The sequence below is a fragment of the Anticarsia gemmatalis genome, chromosome 28, assembly GCF_050436995.1.
Source record: "Anticarsia gemmatalis isolate Benzon Research Colony breed Stoneville strain chromosome 28, ilAntGemm2 primary, whole genome shotgun sequence".
In the NCBI taxonomy this organism is placed as follows: domain Eukaryota; kingdom Metazoa; phylum Arthropoda; class Insecta; order Lepidoptera; family Erebidae; genus Anticarsia; species Anticarsia gemmatalis.
The window spans coordinates 1572961-1581289 of NC_134772.1; the positions used below are offsets into that span (position 1 = coordinate 1572961).

The 8329-nt window shown below is 34.8% G+C and overlaps 1 non-coding gene across 1 annotated transcript; it reads right to left on the reverse strand.

The window, feature by feature from the left end:
- Positions 1 to 7927: 7927 nt before the first annotated feature.
- On the reverse strand, positions 7928 to 8000 carry TRNAK-CUU (transfer RNA lysine (anticodon CUU)). The gene has a single exon. It is a non-coding gene; the product is annotated as a tRNA-Lys (tRNA).
- Between the last annotated feature and the right edge of the window lie 329 nt (positions 8001 to 8329).

Here is an 8329-nt window from a genome sequence, read left to right on the forward strand (position 1 = left end):
AGACTATTCCTACTAATTATACATGCAACAGTGTGTATGTGTTTTCATTTGATGAGATAAAAATGACGTATGATATTTCGGTCGTTTGTAATGGTCCGAGTATAGTAAAAACTACTTTGTCAGGTTAGAAATCCATTGCAAATTAACTGCTTTTAACTGTCTGTCGAGTTTGCATGCCTACTTCAAAGACTGTAGATAGAACATGCATGATAATACTCTTATATGAACTCTCATTTTGCCTCTAAATATAATATAATGGTACACAACAGATGCTAGTATTATTTACACGTAACCACAGATCTTGCGGTCTACTTGGTTACACACTTACAGTAATATCTTGTTCTTAATACAGACGATATAACTAATAATATAGAGAATCTCTCTTCGTATGCAGTGGCAAGAGGGTAATCTCTAAAATAAAAAATATGATATTATTACGAGAATATCTCTTAGTATATTATTATGAAGAAATCTTAAAATCCTAATCCCAAATTCCTTTCTTGTGATCCTTTGAACGTTTTACAGTTCTAGAGAACGAAAATGAGTGAACTGTCTTATAGGTACTTATTCTTCTAATCGTATGGTTAGTGGTCAACCTACTGTCAAAGTTGTTTAAGCTGCTCGAAGCCCTTTGACGTGGCTTAACGACTGCTATCTTAATTGACAACAACCTTGACCTTACGTGCCCTCCGAAGCACGAAGACGTTCAATCCAAATACCACTATGCGTTCACCCATCTTTGGAATGACTGTGCTAAGGTTTGTTTAACCCACAGATCGTATACCGGCGGGTGACCGCAGCTGCTTATGGGTACTTTATTCTATCACGGAATAAGTTAATGTTCATACAACAGAAGCCTCTTGAAAATCCGCAAATAAAGCAAACTAGCAGGGCAGCATAACTTGGCTCGGTCCCATAACACTTAGAACAACGCACTGCGACATTGTATATGGGTCAAGGTAACGGCCTCGATGCCGCCTCTGATTTATACCAGCCTGGTACTCGAGCTCGAATGATTTTGAGTAGCGTGATTATTGTTGTGGAGAGTTTCTTTGATAAGGTGGAGCAAAATGTACGCTAATAGACGAGGCAAGTGTAGTTTTGCCCAAACTCTAAGTTTGTAGCAAGAAAAAGAGAGCGCATTTTTTCGATATTTATGTATTTTGAACATGAGTTTCAAAAATAGAGCAGCTAACACTAGCCATTAGTCTTAAAACTTAACTGAAAACCTATCCTTTCTTTAGCTATCATCAGCCTAGCCTTTCTTCTAACTATGTTAGAGTCGGCTTCCAGTCTAAACGGATGCAGCTAAATACGAAAATTTATATGGAGCGACGGCTTATCCTTTCCTAACTGATTTATTAAAAACCCTAACTTATTTTTGGAACTTGCCATTAAAACTTCAAATAACGTAGAGAAAATATTTATAGCAGCCAAATCATTTCCTTTTCTCGGTAAAAATCCTCTCCCCCCTTTTTGGCACCGATCCTTACATCATGACTAAGATAATTTCACGAAAGTTCTCGGAATTTTATCTACTTATTTGTTCCAAATAACGACGTTTCATAAAGTAGCTTACACACCAGACTTCTGTTTCAGCACCTGATTCTTGAATACAGAAAGTTGGCGACATGATACTTAAATGATTCTTAAATTAAGAAAAACTTTTTCAAAGTAAAATATTGCTTTATTGCCACCACGAAACAAACATGACTATATTAGCAATGTATACGAAGTTATGCTTTTTGAAGGATATCTCAAAAACTAACCTATAAATTGGATGACAGCGGTGTGAAACCTGTATTTAATAACAACTATCTCGAGACTGTACAGTCTGGTGGCAGACAGACGGGCAGCCAAGTCACAGTAATAGGGTAGGGACCCCATTTAACCCTTGGAAACAGAATCTAAAATTTTAATCGTAATAAAAATACGAACGTTTTGAAAACCTACCCCCTTTTTAAATTCGGTAAAAAAGCCGTCGACGTCAAACCATGTCGGCTTGTTGGCGGGCTTAATATGTAGACTCCTTAAAACAGGGGGTTGTAAGGGGATGAAACGATGTTGTTACCGAGAACTGTGCGTCATAGACATGGTGGTTCTAGGAATAACATTACTTTGTACTGGTTTCATAGAATTGAAGTTATTTGTTGTTTGTCGTCTATGATAGTTTGTTGAAAGGGTGACGTCATTTTGTAAGTGTAGGGGGTGGTTTTGATGTGTTAATTTTATAAGGAGTTCTCGAAGGTGAGGGTTACTTTTGAGCCCATTTTATTAGGGGTAAAGTAAAAAAATATATTGGTAAATATTTATGTACGATTGAGAGCTTTCTTTAATTTTTCCTTACTTTTTGTTTATATATTATGATGCTCTTATAGCGTATTTTTCCCGTGAAGAATTGACACTACTTATTGTACACGAATTACACATAGCTTTCCTATTGAATTACTACATATTATCATGCTCATTCATTTCATATCATATCGAGATTACTGTAATCGTAATTAAATTTCAGAACTACTGAATCTATAGCAGACTGACTGTAAGTTTGACCAAGGATCTTCAAGTATTTTCATCCTCGACTAGAATCTAAAATCATAACCGACATCAGAATCGGCTTAGCCGTTTAGACGTAAAATTTAACAGCCAGACAGACTGATATAATACTAAGTAAGAATATTTTCCACAAATTTTTTCCCCTCACATTTTCCTCTACCCCTATAAAACACGGAACTTTTCCCGGTACTGCACACCCTGACCACTTAGTAAGATATGGAGGGTAGATAGTCCCAATAATTTGATTCCAAGGGATGATCGTTATCTTAGTTACAAATGGGCAGCGTGCAGTACCGAAGGGAAGTAAGATTTAATGGACGTAAATAAGTGCAGTTTGGTTTGAAATTAAGTAGATTTTTTTCAGTAATTATAAAACTGTACTTATAAAATTACTAGCTGACCCGCGCAACTTCGCTTGCGTCACATAAGAGTGTCATAATTTTACCCGTTTTTGTAACATTTTTCATTGGTACTGTGCTCCTATTGGTCGTAGCGTGATGATATATATAGCCTATGGCCTTCCTCAATGGGCTATCTAACACTGAAATAATTTTTCAAATTCTTTCTTTCTTTCAATCAGACCAGTAGTTCCTGAGATTAGCGCGTTCAAACAAACAAACTCTTCAGTTTTATTATATAAGAATAGATTGACTTTATATAAATACGTATAAAGGCGGGTTGAAAGCGTTAGGCATTCTCTGATCTCTGCCTAAAGGTGGTGCAAACATAATACGAAGCAGTTGTAACCAATAGAAAGATGATGTGTAGTTTTTTAACTAAGTAGGTTTAAAGTGCGTTTATGAATAAGGGGATATAAATATAAACGGCTCTATAGGATAGTCGTCTCCAAATTATGGTATATGTTCTAAATTCAGGCCGTCCATGGCATTGTTATGGTGTTTGCTACATGTCTAATGACCGGAAAATTATCTGGATAATGTATGTTTTAATGCGTTTCGTGGATTTTCATGTTTTACACCGTCGTTACGAGGTGTTACGGTGTGGTTTATAGGTTATTAGATTGTGTGAAATGTTACTTTATATGGATTTTGTGTCCTGCTGTTTGGCTCCTTTTGTGGTAATTATACACAACAACAGTATCAGTAACACATAACAGTAGTGTGTGGAAGAGTCTAAAGTCTTCTTCCTGAATTAAATGAGACTAAAATAATTCTCAAAAATATATTTGATTTTCATGTTCAACTAGTTGTTTTGGTAACTTAAAAAGAAAACCTTAAGTAAAAAGGTTTCTTTCCTTTTTTTTATTAATGCTTTAGAAATATAAACAGTCTGTCAGCATTAACTTAACTTACCTATTTTCTCTCTCGTATACATGTGTAGGATACTACTTTTCTCCAGGAAATGTATTTACATGAAAGGAATCCGAAGTTACCAGTAATATTTTCTCTGAAAAGTTTTCAGAGCAACTCCCAACTTAGATATTTACGTGAAAAGTCGTAAGTTAACTAAATAACTTACATGTTAAAGTTTAGCATAAGTTTCAGTGCACACTGTTGATATAACTTTGAACTTAACTACGTGACTCGAGTAAACAAGTCTTTTCGGAAATGTATGTCCGTAAATATTAAAAAGACTAGTAGTTTGAAAGCGTATCTTTGAGAAGTACTGGGGTAGTGTTTTTGGAAAGTCTTTAAATTTAAAATATTTAAAAGAGGAGTATCTAGGTAGTTTATTTTATTTATTTATTTAAACTTCATGTTCTGTAGTGGTTTAATAAACTACTGTGTGGTTGGTGATTTTATAAGCTTTAGAAACTTGCTTGAAATAAACTATAGATAATTTTTTCGCCTTAGAAGTCAACTGTGCTTGCCGGTCGGTAAACAATCAGTGGGTTAGGCAACTTCTGGCATGGACATTTCATAGATTGAATGGCTATTCGATTTTTGACTATTAAGTCCCGGCAATGCAAAATTTATTCGTTGTTTTGCATTCGAAAATAATAGTTTAGTTCTAGTCTTACTAAATAAGGTAAAGTGTCTGTTGGACGGAACTAATAAAATTTTACCGTGCATAACAAATTTTACGCGGTTTCTTATGTTTCAGACCTTCAAATATGTTGTAAATAACAAAAATAACTAGACATTGAATTTCATATTAGTATATTTTTAGTAGACATTACATGAGAAATGTTTTGCTGCGTTCACGTATAAGAAAACGATCAGGGAAGTAGGCCTTGATTCCACCACGCTGGCCAATTGCGGGTTGGGGACTTTGCATACCTTCAAGAACTGTTATAAAGAACTCTCAGGCATGCAAGATTGCAGCACGATATTTTCCTTCACCGTTGAAACAAGTAATCATTATTTCTAATACACACATAACTTCTAAAAGTTATTGCTATGTTGCCTCGGGTTCGAACCTGCAGCCACTTGCGTGGGAGGTACCAACTTATACCACTCGGCTATCACTGCTCATTACTTAAAGTTGACTTACTAAAAAAAAATTAAATAACACTAGAATCCTAACCCGCACTTGGCCAGCGTGGTGGACTCAAGGAATATCCCCTCCCCCTCGTTTGGGAGGAGTTCCTTGCCCTGCAGTGGGACAGTAATGGGTAAAAAAAAATCTTAAAGAAATTTACACTCCTACATGTCTCCATACATACACAATCATAAACCTAATTAAATTAAAATATTTACCTACATATAATTATAATTGCGTAACAAACATACTACGTACGTGTTATTTTACCGTTTCGTGTTGTACGTGGCGTATCATAATCACCCTCGACAATTATGTAGTACTTGTGTAGGGTGTGTGTAAAATTGCTGAGTATGTATGGAAAAGGAAGGGTTAGGGGTCAGATAAAGGAGGAAGGGTTAGGACGGAATCAGGTAGACACTTGATATAAAAAATGTATTGTTTTTTTTTGGACGGTGGTTTACTAAAGTGCATTTGATTTGATTTGAATTGTCAGTTTTTTTTTCGGTTTTTGAAGTTGATTTAAGGATGATGGGGTTAGGGCTCTTCAGGCGAATAAAGTTTATGGAGAATAAACGTTTTGCAGTAGCCTAGAGGTTGAAAATTTTCTGGTTAATAAAATGATGGTTTCCAAATAATAAAGATAAGTTAAAGTAGCATTATACTAAATATTATTTTATCTTCATGAATATGTTATATAAAACAAAGTACGGAAAGTGGAATTTGGAGGTAATCAATTACTTAAGATAGCAGTTGTTAAACCATGCAGAAGGCTTTCAGGCTGAAAACCCTTAGCACCAGTTAACAGCAATAAACATACAAAAAAATAAAAAAATATTTCTAAAAGGACGAAGGGCAGTAGTTATTTATGTTAACTATGGCTTTTAGAAATACATCTACTTAAATTAAATACATCTACTTAATGCAAGTTGTACAAGCATAATTAGCTTTATTTCTGCTTTCTTTGCTTGTGTTGTAAGTTTACCTTTTCACTCGAACACAACAAGTAACAAAACACGTTAACATAATAGGATAAACACTAAGTAGCTTTACTTAGTACTTTACACCGACTAGACGTCGCCAACCCTGTGACGTCATGAGGGGTTGACGCGACGGTACTTGAGCTTTTAGTACCTACGTTGTGAGTTGTGTACTACGATTGAGTTAGTTGATACTTTTAATGGCTATTTCTATTAGAGTATGCTTGTAGTGTCAATCGCTAAATATGAAGTTGTATGAATATTTTGGAGTATCATTTTGACTATTTTTTAGCTCCCTCATTTATAGTTTATTCTAAAAGTGTAACCGAATGCCGGTTCGTCATTATCATTATGCATAGCTGAATTCTCTCCAACACTGAGTAAAGACCTTTCTTCCGTTCACATTCTTAGATCCAACCCAAATTTTATCAAATTCCCTTCCAACTATGCGCCGTTTTAATACTTTTATTTTTGAAGTGCCGTAAGTGCTGCCTTGAAAAAGGTTAGTCGCTAGGTTTTGACTGCCACGACCTACCACTATTTAGTCACCTAGACGACTGATATACCTAATATATTACTATGATATAATGAGTATATAAATATAATGAGATACCCAAACTATCTCAATCATCAAAAGAAGCGCTACCTTTTATTTTTCGTAATTATTTTAAAAATTGCAACATTACTTGTTGTCCAGTTAAAAATGTGTGTGATATAAGAAAGTAAGCCTTCGCTAGCCATCTGTGTTACATATTAGTCTCACGGGAACAGTAATACGAGACGGCATGCTTGATGACATGCGACCAACATGCAGCATACGGACTGCGAATATTTTGTTTAATACGTCGCAGTGTGAGCGGGTACTAGTTTGAAACGCTATCCCTTAGGAAATTTTGCTTTTTCGCAGTGTAAACGGAAAATTTCGTCTTAGGTATAGATAAGTCGTATTTTAATTCCTGTTTTTTAGTTTCTCTTGATCCAAAAGCATATTTTTACTATGTCATTTTTAGGTTGTATTTATTTAAAGTGGTTCAAAAAAACCAGGTATTAAAGGTAGCTCGAAAAATAAAAGCATTAGAAACATTGTTCATCTTAAGCCCTTCTCCCATTACGATACGCCCGCGCGACTCTAGTCTCGGAGACTAGTCGCCACGAAGTATCTCACATACATTTGTATGGAGACTCTCACATTACGATACTGGTAGTCTCCATACAAATGTATGTGAGATACTTCGTGGCGACTAGTCTCCGAGACTAGAGTCGCGCGGGCGTATCGTAATGGGAGAAGGGCTTTAGGAATGCATCGCGTGGTCAAAATTTGAACCACAATAATGTAGTTACATATTCCTAAAAATTAAAAGAAATTACTTTTTAGAAAAAGATTTCGATATAAAAATATTTTTAACACACTATCCGCTTACACTATTGCTACAAAGAAATTAACAGTAAACATTAATCATGCAAAAATGTACCTTAACACCTGAAAATCAAAGTACATTTTCTCACAAACCTTATAACCTGATTGACATACGGTAAGCGTGGGGCTTTTCAATCATTGGGCATAACTTCACGCTATGGCGTTTGTAGGGTTACACCTTGAGAGATTCTTAGTATTAATATTTCATGTAATGAAGCATGTTTTAATTAATTTAGTAGTTTTTTTTTAACTAATTGACACCTCCCATGCAAGTGGTTGCAGGTTCGAACTTGATGCAACACACCAATGACTTTTCGAAGTTATGTGTGTATTAGAAATAATTATCACTTGCTGTAACGGTGAAAGAATAAAGAAAAACATCAGCAATTATAATAGCTGAGTAAAGACGTGTTTAAATACATAAATGTAAAAACAATGAAATTGGTCTATTTTTTCATAATATTTTAGTAAAAAAAGTTCAAAAATGTATAAAAAGTTGTTATTTAGTGGAATGATGGACAAAAAGTTGTTTCGCCCAACGTGGGGCTCGAACCCACGACCCTGAGATTAAGAGTCTCATGCTCTACCGACTGAGCTAGCCGGGCTGGTGAGAGTTGGGATGAAATTGTAGATTGTACTCGGAAGTTAAATATTTTATTTCAAGTGTGTTTTATTGTTGAAATAACATATTAATTATTTATTCCTACTATGTAAGTACTAGTACTGATTTCATTCCATGAACAATTTTATTTCTTTAATTGGTTTGATAATAGCATCCAATATTACGTTATTTATATGATTACCTCGTCTAGAACTTCATTAAAATTCAGTGTTTTTTTATGACTTTTAAACGACAAACCTTAAAAATTCGTTTTTCTATATTGAATGTCGATAGTTTAATAGTTTATATGGTAATTAAACTCAAGTGGTACTG